The following is a 15,078-nucleotide window of genomic DNA, read 5'->3' as shown; positions in this document are numbered from 1 at the left end:
GTCGCATGCGAGGAAAATGTTGCGTATTTCTGAACTGCTAAGGTTTTTATGCAATATGAGATAGAAACCAAGCCAAGGTTTTATGCACGACAAATTTCAAAACAAAATTTACTTTCAAAGTGTGTAAGCCCTCTCAAGTACGAATTGAAATTCAGTAAGTGTTTGTGAGTACTTTATCTAAGAGCTTAACCTATCGACATTTAAGTGCCATTAAAAATTATTGGAAATATTAAAAATTATTGGAGCTTAGTAAACACATATTACTGACTAAAGCTATTGTGCCTAATAATAGAAATTAAAAAGAGGCATAACACTTTCAATTATTAAACCTAAATTAACAACTTAGTAAAAAACAAAATTTATTGTTTTAAAAGATCACCCCAGTTTAAAATGAAAGCTTAGAGTCGTTGAAATAATTTTTACCGTATTTTTGAAAATATATGCACACCCACATTGTACTAAGGTTCATTTCACCGATGTTTTCTTCACTGAATAGTAAAAACCGCAAGATAAAGCGTTAACGAGTGTTTGGTGCAGTTCACCAGATCTTTGGGAATATAAAGGAGTTTTTATTATCTAGGATAGGTACCTAAAATCACGGACATTTTTAAAATGGACAGTTCTCGTTGACAATATTGTATAAGTAAAAGCTAGCAGTAAAACAGTGTTTCTTAAAATGGATCACATCTAAGAAAATGGTGGATTCTCAAATAATAAAATTCTACAAGGTTCCAAAGTAAACAGGACTTAAAAAAAAAATACAGAACAAATGGTTTTATCGGCAGAATCAATTAATTTTATGCAAAAGGAGACGCTTTAATACAGCTTTTTGCACGGTCCAAAAGCATGACGAACGAGTGTTTTAGCTCGTTGCCCGGTGTGGCATCCACGTCTGCATAACGCTTTCCTTTCATTGGCAAATGCATTTTTCCGAAAAGGTAGAAGTCGCACGGTGCCATATCAGGTGAATATGGGGAGTGGTTGATTGTTAAAATGTGATTTTTGGTCAAATAATCGGCCACAAGCGTCGATCAATGAGACGGTGCATTATCGTGCAACAAACGCCAACTTTCATCAACGCTTCAAAACTCCAAGGTAGAATACCGCATAAACGTTTTGGCCGGGTGGAACAAATTCTTTGTGGACAATACCCTTGGAATCATAAAAACAAATCAGCATTGTCTTCACTTTTGAAAAGTTTTACCAATTTTAAAACAAAATTTAATGTTGGCTCTTTGTTCGAAGCTCATTTTCGCACCGATGACAAAAACAGACTGACACTTAAAACTCAATAACTTCACTTCCAATAGATGAAATGTCATGAAATTTTTACTGGAAGTCGATAAAGGATAGCAGATTCTAACGCACTAGTCGACATATAGATATATAGTTTTTACTTTCGAAAAATCGATTTCAAGAATATGTCCTTAAAATTTTAGGTCGATAGAAGCAATATTCTTAAAGTTATTGTCTTATTAATCTCCTGGCCTTTAACGCTCCAACCAATAGTACATAAACTTTAGACGCGTTTTTCTCAAAACTACTTTTTCAAGTCCGTGTTCACTGTCATTTCAAAACTACTTGACCGATTCATTTCAAACTGCATACACATCTTGACATATAAAATACCGCTCCCCTATTTAAGTAAAAAAAAAAATTTTTATATTAAGTGTGTTTTCCACGCCCAAAATGCCAAAATTTTTAGTGCAAAATAACAGTTTACACTTTAAATACCCCCCAAAAATTTTTAAATGAAAATAATAATTTAACTAATTTTTCTTGGTTTTTTTTCGGATAATTTCCAGCCGAGTTATGGTGAACACCCCAAGTTTTTTTCTCAAGACGTTCTGTGGAAGCTCTGTTACCGGCTTATGCTTCAATATTTCTGCATGAAAAAATTACCCTATATTGTCGAAAGTATGCTCAATAATGTACAAAACGTCCGAATAAAATTACTCAATCCATATTCAAGAAAAAAATTCGCAAAAAAAGTAATTTTTTACCTTGAAACCCTATCCCCCCTTGTGACCAAAAATTATCTAAATTGAACCAAAACTGTTCAAGCCCCTAGGTACTGAATATGTGGACCCCAGTGCCTATAGTTGACTTTTTACTGAAAATATCGGTCAACATAGAACAAGGCGGCAAGATCCACAAAGAAATCTAAAATGAGTATACCATTTGGCTTTGCGAGAGTATAAAATGTTCGGTTACATCCGAACTTAGCCCTTCCTTACTTGTTAAAAATAGTATTTTGTAAAAAATACTTTTATTCGAAAACAAGGTATACTTATATATTGTATAATATTATATCACATATCTGTGGTTGTATAAAAAGGAAGCTCAAATCGAATTAAGGTATACATTATAATCCTTATTGGTAAGCAATGACGCGCTAAAACTTAGAAAATATATTCTGAAAGATTGCATTAAAAAACTACAAATCATTATGGTAATAAGATGAATAAAGTTCACGTTTCTGCTAAAATTGTTTTACATGAAACATAAGCGAGTTAATATTGTTCGAGTTCTAATTTAAATATATTGTTATCAATATACATCTAATGTATGTACTTGTATGTAAGTATGTACATTCAAAGATTTCAAACATTCAGAATTTTATTTTTTTAATCACTTTTTCATCTATATACTAATGAATTCTTAATTAGACATTTCGAACATTTCCATAATATATTTATTTTGATTTTTCGGTCGCTTTTTTCGTTAGCAAATTTCGCCACATAACTGGTATGTACTTGTGACCGTGTGAAGATATACTAGTATTTGCTCGAAAAAAATTATCGATAACGAGTATTTATAATTTCACTTTTCAATATATTTAAACCACGTTAGCCATTTAATGAAGTTTATGGAAAGACAAACAGTTGTTTGAAAGCATTTAAATGTAAGTATGTGTGTCTAAAACGGTACAAGCATTACCAGTTGGGGTTTCTCGAAAGCAGATATGGAGCGTATGTGTCGATTGCTTATTTGCGAGTAGCGTGGCATCGGAATTACCGGCATGTGGGAAACGTCCCAATCCGTTTGATAGCAAGAAAGAAAATCCATGCGAGTCATGTTATTCGTACATAATAATAATGATGATTACAATTGGTCTGCTTTATACAATAATTATGACACTTTCATCTACGCAAGCTTACGTAATTATATGTATGTATAAATCAAACAAAATCGGGTTAGCTACTCGAAATATAATAAAACAATGGCTTGACCGATTTTCAAGATCTCTGATTGGTTGTATTAGTCCCCGAATAGCAGACTAATTACTAAAATATGGGAAGAATGCTTTTAAAAAGAAGGATACGCAAGTATAAAAAGAAACTCGAATCGAAATAAAAATTAAAGTGCAAAATGAAACAAACAAACAAAAAAAAACTTTTACTTCGATTGCACCATAGTGATCCGATCTCAACAATTTGTTCGTAGATTGTACCGTTGCTTTGATAAATGTCCTTGCCAAATATCTTGAATATATCTAAAAAGTGAAAGACTTGTTCGCGTACATACAGACGAACATGGCTTAATCGACTCAGCACAGCATGCTAACAATTTATACATATATATACTTTATAGGGCCTCCGACGTTTCCTTCTGGGTGTTAGAAACTTCGTCGCAAATTATATACCCTGTTTAGGATATAAAAGAAAGTATTATCAAGTCTCAATAATCCTTTTGATAGACGGTACAATGTTCAGGAGATCAGCTAATTAAGAAATAAATAATGTCTATCTTGGAGATGCATACAAATGTATAATCTGTTCCTTCTTGACATCATAATCAAATCCTAACACAATAACAATATTGAACTCCACGGCAGATTTTGTTTGTCTGTGATGACTTCTGTGAAAAATTTCTGAACTTTTATGCTCCCCTTGTAGATGCTCTTAGTTAAACTATAGTCAAATTGAAATCGAACACAAGAAATTCGGTCCGACTGGATTCAGTTTCAGTTTCTTTAGCACTGGAAGTTTTTTTTTGCGTTGGAGAGACTAAAGGGTGACAATTTGACTTCGGTTCGTGTTCGAACGTACCGTTAACTCATGAAACGTAAACGTGTAAGACTCGGCTAAAATAGATTTGAAGGTTACAGCGCTAAACAGGAAAAAGAAGAATAGGTGTTTCGAATATTCATTCAATTAGTAATTCGCTATTAAGCTCATGCCTATTGTGTCTACAAATCAATAATCGGTGACTTTATTCGCAGCTCTGAAATTAGCATACTCGTGTAATTATTAATTTAGGAACAAAATATTACACTTTCGATTTCAATAAAAGCCAAATAAGCAAAAAAAAAAATTAATCAGAGGTTTCCAATAAGCGATCTTTGAATTGCTTTGCCTAACCAGAGTCGAGTTCACAACACAAACAATTTAAACGTGTTTGCTGTTTGCTTGTTTGCCGTCGTGACGTCGATGTCACTGTTTGTACACAATGATGAGCCGGTTAGTGGGAACTTGAGCGACTGTGTGGCATACACATATCTACATATATTGAGTAGTCGCTCAAGTTCCCACTAACCGGCTCATCATTGTGTCCCATTGTCAGTACAGATTTCACGACTGCTGGGTACTAAGTCGCGCATACGTACCAACTTGTTCAGCGGGTATGTCATCTTGGATAGGCTCAAAATAAGACCAGTGTAGGCGCCGGTTGAACTGCTGCAATGTTGCCTTATCAGTATAAATGCGAAAGTGAATTTCTCTTTCATTTAAGCGTACAATGAAGACTTCTTCTAAAAATCATGCATATTTGTAGAAATATAACATATGTCATTTAGCCTTTCTTCGGTATTTGCTTATGTGCATATGTATGTGAGGATGTGCAATGTGTATATTGCAATAAAGAAGACAAGTCAATATGCAATGAATGAAACAAGAGATAGTGGAAAAATAATGTACCCGCTGCATAACACGCGATTTTGCAAAATGATATTTTTGTTTTTGTTTTGCTGAAATTCTTCTCTGCGCACAGCATATTTGTTGGTGGTTGGGAGCTTCTAATTATTAGCTGCTTTGAAGAAAATTATAAAACAACAAATTAAAGTGGTATTGAGTATATTGTATTGTGATGCCATCACAATGCTAATAATGTTTAGAAATAAATAAAACTCCAGAGAAAGAAAATAACCATCAAAATCTTCGATATTTAATTTAGAAAAGAATGAGAAAAACAGAAACAGTAAATTCAAAATTAATTTGAAAGCTAATCGAAAAAAAATAGCTCATAAAGTCAAATGGATCAGCTGTTTTCTATATAAAACGAATTTATTTAACCTCAAATATACCTAACTTTGGCACTTATTGGATATTTGATGCTCACAAGAAATTTTCAACGTCGAAAAAGTTACTTGTAAGCCCAAGGCTAATTTTCTATATAAAATATTTACTTTTAGTCTGCTTGGAAAATAAGGAATAGTGATGATTTAATTATGACATGTCCGATAATGTTCTTTATATCTATTAAATAACGCTAGAGGACACACATCACTCTTGAAATTTTCAAAAGGATGTTGTTATGAGTTTCATGTAAATCCATTATTTGTTTTTCTTCATTTTTCATCTTATACATATATTTTGGTAAATAGGCTTAGTTAAAAAACTTAAAAAATAAGAAAGTTGGTTTGTATTTTCTATAGCATATATACATTTTTTTTTATATTAGTGATCTGTTTTTTACCGTCGAAAAACCGTTTTTGACGATATCTCGAAAACTACAGAACAGTAAAAAATAATGGGTATTTTTTGTCTCAGTAAATCAACATCTTAAGGGATTTAAATTATCTGTTTCTTGTATTATATTTTCTGCAAACTATTCTAATTACATCAAATTTTTGGGCAATAATAACAGCAACATTATGTTAACACATTTACAGCAACCACACCACAGTGCACCATTCAGTGCTCTACTTCGACACCTTACCCTTGCAAAGAGTTGCAGCAACCTTTCTCACATGCCGTGTGGGGCAGTAGTGGCAACAATTGCTGTTATTGAATAATTGCCTCATTCCGGTTAACAGTACTTGTGTGGTTAGTCTGCCATACACAGATATTTACATGCAGATACAGAGCAGAAGCAGCACTCATAAATTATTGATGAGCATATAAAATGCCTTTATAACTCTGCAACGCTTAGTAGCGGACTTTTATTTATAGATTTACTCGTCGAAAGCTTTGAAGAAGCTTCAAACTTGCAGAATTTGTAGTTCACGTAAGAGTTATATGATTAAATTTATGATTATTATTTGTTACTATTATTATACCATAAAAGAGTAGGTACTCTTAATATACTTATGTAGGTAAGGACTTGCAAACGTTTTTTGCTGAGTAAGTAATTTTTTTTTTTAAGTTAAAATTATTTACAGTTTTATACTTTTTTATATATACTTATAGCACTCCATAAAATTAGTATGTTAACTTGAAGGTGCTATCCCCACTTATATGCTCTCAAATGTAATCATATGTACATACAAGTATATTGCTAAATATATTCGCACATAAGTTGTAATATTGCAAATTAACACTGTATAGTTTTGAGAGTGGCGACAAAGCAATGAAGTCACTCATCTTCTATTCTCTCTCGAATAATTGTATTTGTTCCCCTTGCTCAGGAAGCGAGATTCTGCGATTCATAAATGCTATTTTTAATGCCTTTGCTCCATTTGCAAACTAATTGATATGTGCATTACACATTTTATGGGTGTTTCTGCATTTTGGTATATTAATTTGCAGTGGGTATTGGGTATGTAGTTTACATAAGTTGCTTTTGAATACTTACATCTTACTTGTACTTATATACGCTATCTAAAAGCGTAACGAATGATTTTTTATTCGAAAGTGAACAAATTGGCGATTATGGAATCATCTAACCTTTCTACGATTTTGAAAGACAAAAATTGAAGCACCTTGATTTGCACGTCTTCAGCCGCCCAACGGATTCCACATACATATCTAACCTAAATGTAAAGAGTAAGACGATTTGTCGTTATATACTCGTATTATGAATACTCATTCGAACTTCAAGAACTATGAATATTTGTTTATATAAATTGTGTACATTTGATATCCAGCCGGGAATAATCTACAAAAGTCTAACCAAACCTAGTCTTTAAACAATAGAAGTGTCTATATTCACACTAGAAAAGTAAAAATGTTTTTATGCTTGTGCTACACATGACTTTCAACTTCTTTTCTGAGAAATTGTGCTTATCTGGTGCCATGCTAAATCGATTAAAACACTCTAGAATGGCTTCACATATTCGAACATATATACACATATATATACAATATATATACATATATTTATTTTTTCTATTTACAATTGCACACGTGTTAATTTATTAGCCTATTCTACAATTTATGACTGACAATGTAAATCTATTTGCAAATTCAAGTTCAAACTAAAGGTAAATAATATCTGGGAAACCAGTTTCGTCAATAGTCTCCTGCAAATTATGATAATTTAGATGTTGAAAAGTGATTTAATTTTCTTGAATTTACAACAAGATAAAGCGTGTAACAATTTAAGATATTAATGTATTGTTGTTTCATTGTTTCTCTAAGCAAATCGGCATTAACTCAGGGTCTGTGCAAATTGAGTCACGGTTTATAAGGAACTAGATACAGTGTACAGTTTTTTGTCAGTATGTAAACATTGATTCACTTTGAACAAAAAAACTATCTTATATATGAGATATTTTCATTTAATTAGACCCTTTCTAAGTTATTTGGGCATTTTTTCTAATACAAAATTATCGGTTATTCAGAGACTAGGCAAGATGTGATTGCTTAGCTCAAACCTGTAACTCTTTCACTCATTTAAAGACAAATATGTTGAGCTAAAATCAATAGAAATCAATTAATGCTTCATTGGTTCCCTTTGGCGTTTCATGTAACTTAAACGATTTTTACTCTTCAAAAAATGTAGTAATTTTGCTTCCTAACGCCGTTATAAATCGAAAATGGGTTATTTGCTTATCCAAACTGTTTTTAATGTAACATGTTACTATTTCGATCATGTTCAATATATTAATATAAAATATTGCGCACCCTGTCTGTTTTGGAAACATTGTATTCTTGGTTTAAATTCACCAACTGACATGTTATATTCTGGAAATATAAAATATACTATATGTATTTGCATGTGTATACAAGTTTAGTAAGATTTTAGAACTAGAAATTTTTAAAATTATGTTAAAAGTGTGATACCATAAGGGGTCGCTATGACCTTGCTAACAAACTATAATTACAAATATATTTCAGTACTTTTGAATATGTGTACCACGACACTTACGAGAGGTTTTAATAGATTCAGACAACGCATTTAGTTGAGTTGGGTTTGCTTTTAGTTTTTTAGGCGCACTGAGTACTTTGGGAGCATTTTCGGGCGTTGCATTATTATCATACGATGCAAAGTAATGCGATATGACACCAATCAAATCGCTGAAATTGTGACAGGTGCAGTACACATGGGAAGCGCAAGGTCAGCGAATTCCATCTCCGTTGCAGCGACAAACTTAGGTTCAGAGTTAAGTATGATTAATTGTAACTTTTAGTTCACGTTTTGAATTCCATAAAGGAGCATAACTCCCAAAAAATGTTTTTCAATAAAAAATATAACAAAAGTTTTTTAACTTATATAATCATTACCATCCTTACACAAACATACGACATACATGCATATGTAATGTATTTATGGACACATATAAGAGCAGAAAAATATAAGCGTCAACGTATTTCAAGGACACAACCAATTAGCACTTTCACTCAATCGATGATTATGTTTTATTGAACTGGCCAAATGTTTTATTTGCTGGTTATTTGTGTTAATTGCAAAAGTAATCGGTTGATTATTTAAATGCCACCACAGTTAATAATTCACCGTCAAAGTAAAACGAATGTTTATTGCTATAGCGTGTCTTTAAAAATTGGAAACTGACTCACTCGGCAACATTTGTAGTATAAAAATATTAATATATATAACAGTTAGTCAGTTGTAAAAATTAAATTTGCCAAAATTGTACAATATAGAAAAAAAGTCGTAAAGTACTAGTAAATACTATAGACATATGTACATACATATACATATTTATAAAGAATAGAGAGCAAAACAAAAATATAACACAATTTTCTAACCTAAGAATTGCACTGTTGTACTCAGTGTCTACGTGACTTTCCTATCAAATGTTTCATTCTGACTTGCATAGACATATGTATGTATGTATGGCATATAAGTAAGCATATAGTGTATATAAGAAAGCGTATCTCAAAATAAACAAAAGCAAAATTTCAAACGCCAGCATTTACGCTCTTTAATAATATAATTCATTAGCTTTACAAAGCTTTAGCAGGCATCCTCATACAACAACAATAAAGATATTGTATGTATGATGCTTTGTGGTAGTGTTATCACCACATCACTAATACTTTAATAGAACCGTTGCAAGATCTGGCATTAACATTAAATATTCATACACAAGTACACAATTATGTGCCTATCTTTGGGGTTAAGTATTACACAGTAGGAAAAGCCATGCTTTTTTTATTCCCTGAACATGGCCCCGCAGTTGTTAACACCGAAAAACAGCGCAGACCCTACAAAGTAGAAATATAAATGATCAGCGTGACTAGCTCAGAAGATTACGCCATGTCTGTCTGTCCATCCGTTTGTCCGTATGAACGCGTACTAGTAACTTAGTTTTTAAGATGTCGATCTGAAATTTTGCACCTGTCCTTTTCTCTCAAAGGAGCTGCTCATTTGTCAGAATCGCCGATATCGGACCAGTATAGCATTAACTGACATACAAACTGACCCGTCAAAATCAAATCCTTGTATGGAAAACTTTTTCACTTCACAAATAATCTTTACAATCTCCGAACATAATGTTTTGATCAGACCAGTATAGCATGTAGCTGCCACTCCAACTGACCCATCATAATCAAGATAGAGATCATTTTGTACCCTTTTATGCTATAAGAAAGACCCCTGTGGAGGGTATTATAGCATCGGTGCGGACGAAGTTAACGGGGTTTCATGTTTTCGCTGGTTTCGCTGATTTAGCTAAACTTTGGCGATATCTCTTAAAAATCACATATATATATAGTAAATAAATTACAATGGTTCAATATACAAACTATGTACATATGTTAAGTTTAGTAAATTTCTTATAGAACTAAAGCTTTCTAAAATTGAATTTTTTCTCAAGTATCGGCAAAAATATCAACAAAGTCCAATAATTACTTCAACTGATATCGCGTGTCACTGAGCACATTAATAGAAACTTGTGTATATGATCATAAATGAAACCACCATATAGGTATACATAAGTACATATATTCTTATGTACATATATTCTTATGTATATACTACAGCCATAACAATATACTAGTCGATTCGCGCTCGAATGCAGCACACACTTGTAGAGGCATTCATCTCAATCAACACAGTGCAGTCAGGCAGCTGTCGTCATCTTCCTCGTTGTCAACCAGCATGGAAATTTAAATACAATTTGTCCATGATTCCTATACAATTCACAAGTTCTAAACTAAATATACTTGTACATACATTTAATGTGTTCACTTGTATATACACATAAGAATAAAAATTTGTTGATGATTTCGAGATTTTTGAAATATTCGAGTACTGAATTTGACGGAATGACAAAGCTTTTCTAACCCAAATAACTATTAAGAGCAGAGTACTCAGATTAAAAATATGTGCAAACCTGTAAGCTTTTTATACTACAAACAGTGGCATAGGTGAACTCTTATCTTAAAAAGAATAAATTAATTGTATGTCATCTTATTTTTGTGAAATACATACATACATATATATGTATATACAGATGCTTTCAAAATGTTGTTTAGAATTTCGTCGTAGAAGAAAGCAAAGAAACCTATGAGCGGGTATAGATCAAGGGGTTTCAAGGTTTTCATAAAATTTTCCAATTGTCAACCATAAAAAGATTCTACGTTTTAAGGACTACAATATATTTCACTTACTATTATACATACTTATGTTTTCATAGCATATGTATATAGTATGTATGCATATTGTAAATCTACATATGTATCCGAAACATATGTTCATGAATATGTACAATAGTATATATGTACATATATACTTAAATATATTTAGCTTTATTTTTGATTTTATGTGACGGAAATATATACATACATATGCACAGCCTCCGTTTTAGATAAAACATTTTCCAAAATTATGGTTCAAAGAATGTAGTGGAACTTTTGGTTTTGGTTTTCAGCCACTTACTGGGTTGTTCTTAAGGGTTCCTTTTTAATATTTGTGGGTACTATAAATTGACCATTTGATCAGATTATTATTTTTTTCTCGCAACAAGCAGCTATAGAGTATAATAAATTTGTGCACGTAATGGTTGTTTGTGTCACCTAAAACTAATCTATATAGATATAGGGTTATATACATACTTAAGTATATATGAATAATCAGAATGACGAGACGTGTAGAATTTTAAGTGACTGTCCGTCCATCCGACTGTTCAATTGATGACTTGAGTAATAATTTAAATATCTTGTTGAAACATGGTACACTTATTTCTTGGCACCATGAGAAGATTGGTATTGTAGATGAGCGGAATCGGACGATTGTTACGCCCACAAAATGCAACATTTTTAAAAAGTTGCCATGGCCTCGCGCACTAATATGTTTAATGTACATATCTCCCATAACACTGGTAGGTAGAGTGGCTGTCTGACAACGCACCTATGCTTTAGGAGGAGGCCTATTATCAAATTCTAAACCACTAAAATTATATCAACCGAATTGGCTCAGGACAAATATTTTTAGTACCTTCTTCTATCAAAAATCGGGCAAGGATTACGACTGTTTCGCATAGATCACATTTTAAATTCCATCAGATTCATCCATTTCACACAAATTAAATCTAAAAATTATCAAAACCAGGTCATAACTTTTCAAGCACCAGATAACAATCATGTGAACCCTGGTGCCTAAAGCTGAAATTTTACCGAAAATACACGTCAATATGTATTATATATTTTTGATAATCACACCATATACGCTTGCGCCAAAAATGAATAAAATCGATGCAAAGCTTATCTCAGCCTCCTATTCTTAACATAAAGTTTTTCAAACTTTCGATTTACTTTATACTAATCGCGTATGCTCGAAATGTTCTACGGATCATTCTGAACATTTTGCCTAAGAGAATATACTTGTAGGTCTAAAACCGATTTCGAGCCAGCGATTTTTAAATGAAGTTTTTTGTCCGGAATATTGTATAATTATATAATTTTCTTCGTTATTTTTTGAGATATTCGAATGAAATTTAATACATATGATGTGTAGGTTCCCTCATACGTGATTTATTTGAGGAAAATCGACCCGCTCTAATATACATACAAATATTTATGCATATGATATTTTAATGAAATTAAGCGGACAAGTTTTCTTAAAAATAATATAGTTTACACTGAATATGAATGAAATTATTCTAGACTCTAGTCTAAACATTGGTCTAAACCTTATATCCCTAATCTTCTTAATGTTTTAGTAATATGCTCAGTATATATGTACATATGAAATTTCGCCCCTTTGGTTGAGCTTAAATCACATACATACATACACATGTACATAGAAAAAAATTTGCCAATACCTCCAAATTATTATGCCTCCAACTTTGATCCTTGAAGATTGCGATAGTATAAAATGTTTTTTGCATCCGAACTTAGGCGTCGTTACTTGGTTTTGGGAAATATCTACTATGTAAAAGTGAGGGTTAAGCTTTGCATCACTTGAAAACCTTATAGAACTTAGCTATTCCACAAATGTGTTTCCAAATTTCGACAAACCCTACAGAAATCAGATTCTTACTGACATATCAAGTTGTTAATGTATCACCATCACTGCTTAGATTCAAATCTACAGTTTCAAGCAAATACGTACATACCCATACATATCTGTTTACATACCTACACAAACTCATATACATACATATGCATTTGTATGAATGTAGGGCACCTCTATGAAAATTTCAATATTTGCGGTTGCACAAGCGTAAAAACTGTCGATCGAGGAATTACGGTTAAATTTTCTGTTGAGCTACTGCAAACGGAGCTATATCTGCCAGCACAACACAATTTACATACTTATGCACCTTTATGCTCATACAAAAAGAAATGTAAAATTCACCGATACAGCAGTAGGGTAAAAACAATGGAAATCATAAACGCGCTTAACGCTTATTGGGGCACCACAAAAGTTCCAACAAAATAATATCAGAAAACAATAATAAAGCAAGGCGTTGCTAACTCTTATAAGCAAATCGATAAGCGTTTACTTGACTCTTGCCAGACTTTCTTCTGCGTAACTGCGCTTTGCGTGTTTTTCGTATTTTGTTTTGGCCGCACGCAATTTACCGGATAAATTCTATAATATTTACATATGTATGTACATACTTTTCTTTGTACCTACAAATTTCTTTGCGACTTTCGTTGTTCTCTCGCCCGCTGGTGTTTACTCGCGTATCTTTTGTTTGCTTCTTCCCAGCTCTCCTTGCGTGCTCTCTTGTATGCCTTTTTGCTGTTGTTGAAAGTATCTTTAGTTTCGATTTTGTCTCCTGGCACACGCGCTGCACTTGACCAGTGCCGAGTAATGTCAGAACACAATTAATGTACCAGCAATATAGATTTTATGTTTTTTATTGTAATTGTTGTTGCTTCAGGAACTGTCCTCGTTTGCCGGACGCACATCCACTTAATCACCAATTGCACTTACGTATATATTATACTTGTATGTATGTACTCGTATGTAACATCCAGTAGCACTCGCGTTTATTCACCCTGCAACGTAATCTAACAACTGACTTCTAGTTCGCCGATATCACTGATATAAATATTAAATTTTCCTAACGCGTGAAATTCTTTTCTTTTTCGTCTGTTAATTTATTTACTGGATACGGTCCGAACGCGAATCGAATTGTACGCGGTTGTCAACTTCTTCCCACTTGGACTGTGTCGCGCATTGTGCTGGCTTTTATTTAAGTTGCTGAGATTTACAAGGCAAATTTAGTGTGTGGTGAATTTCAGCAAAGCAATTCTCTTCGATGCACCATACATATGGTGAATATATCGAATAGAAAAGAGTAGTTTTGCTTGGCGGCCGAAAGTATTGCAGTTATTGTGAGCATAAGAATTTGTTGCTATAGCATTGAGCAGCTGATGGGGTTGCTGAGTTGTTCAGTTCAAAAACTAATACTAATACTAAAAAGGAACTATGTCAAAAGTCAAAACTAAGAAAGATATTGTTTCATGTCAATTTGGAACTCCATCCTAAAAATATGCTTTTACTTTGGAAATTTAAAAAAATGATAGTTCTCAGACTGATATCCAACATACTCACATTTGAGCTCAAGTCAAATTTACTTTGAGAAATTCAATTAATTCAAAAAATTACCTTGGTGTTAAAAACGCTTTTATTCTTTAAATAATCCACAATAGTTGAAATAGTATCAACATTTCTACATTTTTTGTGAAATAATTTATTAAAAAAAAAACTCTTATTCATAAATTCGATACGGAAATCAGTTTTTAGCGCAAATAAAAAAGGTTAAGGAGATAATGCATTTTTGTTTTATTTTTCAAAAATTATTAAAATCTTAAAAGTGTTTTAAGAACACCTAAAGGTAGTATTAGAAAGGGCTTACTACTGCTGAAAAATGCAACACTGTGCTTGCGTGGTGTAAAATGCTATAATTTATTATTTAACCAAGTTTCAGAAGAGAGACATCTAGCGGTCAGTAAAGCGGATATGAATATGTATTAAACGGAAGTGATGCTTTTATACTTGATCTGAGGAAGAATCGCTTCGAGTACTCAGTGGATCGTAAGTTCCAATACTTAGCTGGAGTAAGATTTCGAGGGCTTCCCGACAAGTATAGGTGCATGAAAAATTTACTATTGTGTAGTTAATTTTATTAGAATGAAGACCATTCATGGTGTCGCAGGAGTTTAGGAAAATAGAAAAAGAACAAAGCGGTCGGTTCTTCGAAAGATATTTTTGAGA

At 32.6% G+C, this 15,078-nt stretch overlaps 1 protein-coding gene across 3 annotated transcripts in view; it reads right to left on the bottom strand.

The window, feature by feature from the left end:
- PH4alphaEFB (prolyl 4-hydroxylase subunit alpha-1) overlaps nucleotides 1–14,045 on the bottom strand; it is a 41,475-nt gene extending 27,430 nt beyond the window's left edge. Inside the window, exon 1 of one of the 3 annotated variants that reach the window (XM_036368165.2) lies at nucleotides 13,473–14,045. The gene's annotated coding sequence lies outside the window, so the exon portion shown is untranslated. The remainder of the gene's footprint in view (nucleotides 1–13,472) is intronic. The other 2 variants (XM_036368166.2, XM_036368164.2) reach the window with 2 other exon arrangements.
- Between the last annotated feature and the right edge of the window lie 1,033 nt (nucleotides 14,046–15,078).

The sequence above is a fragment of the Bactrocera oleae genome, chromosome 2 (assembly GCF_042242935.1).
Source record: "Bactrocera oleae isolate idBacOlea1 chromosome 2, idBacOlea1, whole genome shotgun sequence".
Lineage (NCBI taxonomy): Eukaryota > Metazoa > Arthropoda > Insecta > Diptera > Tephritidae > Bactrocera > Bactrocera oleae.
Note: the sequence above shows the minus strand (reverse complement) of the source record. Positions and strands in the feature narration are given on the sequence as shown.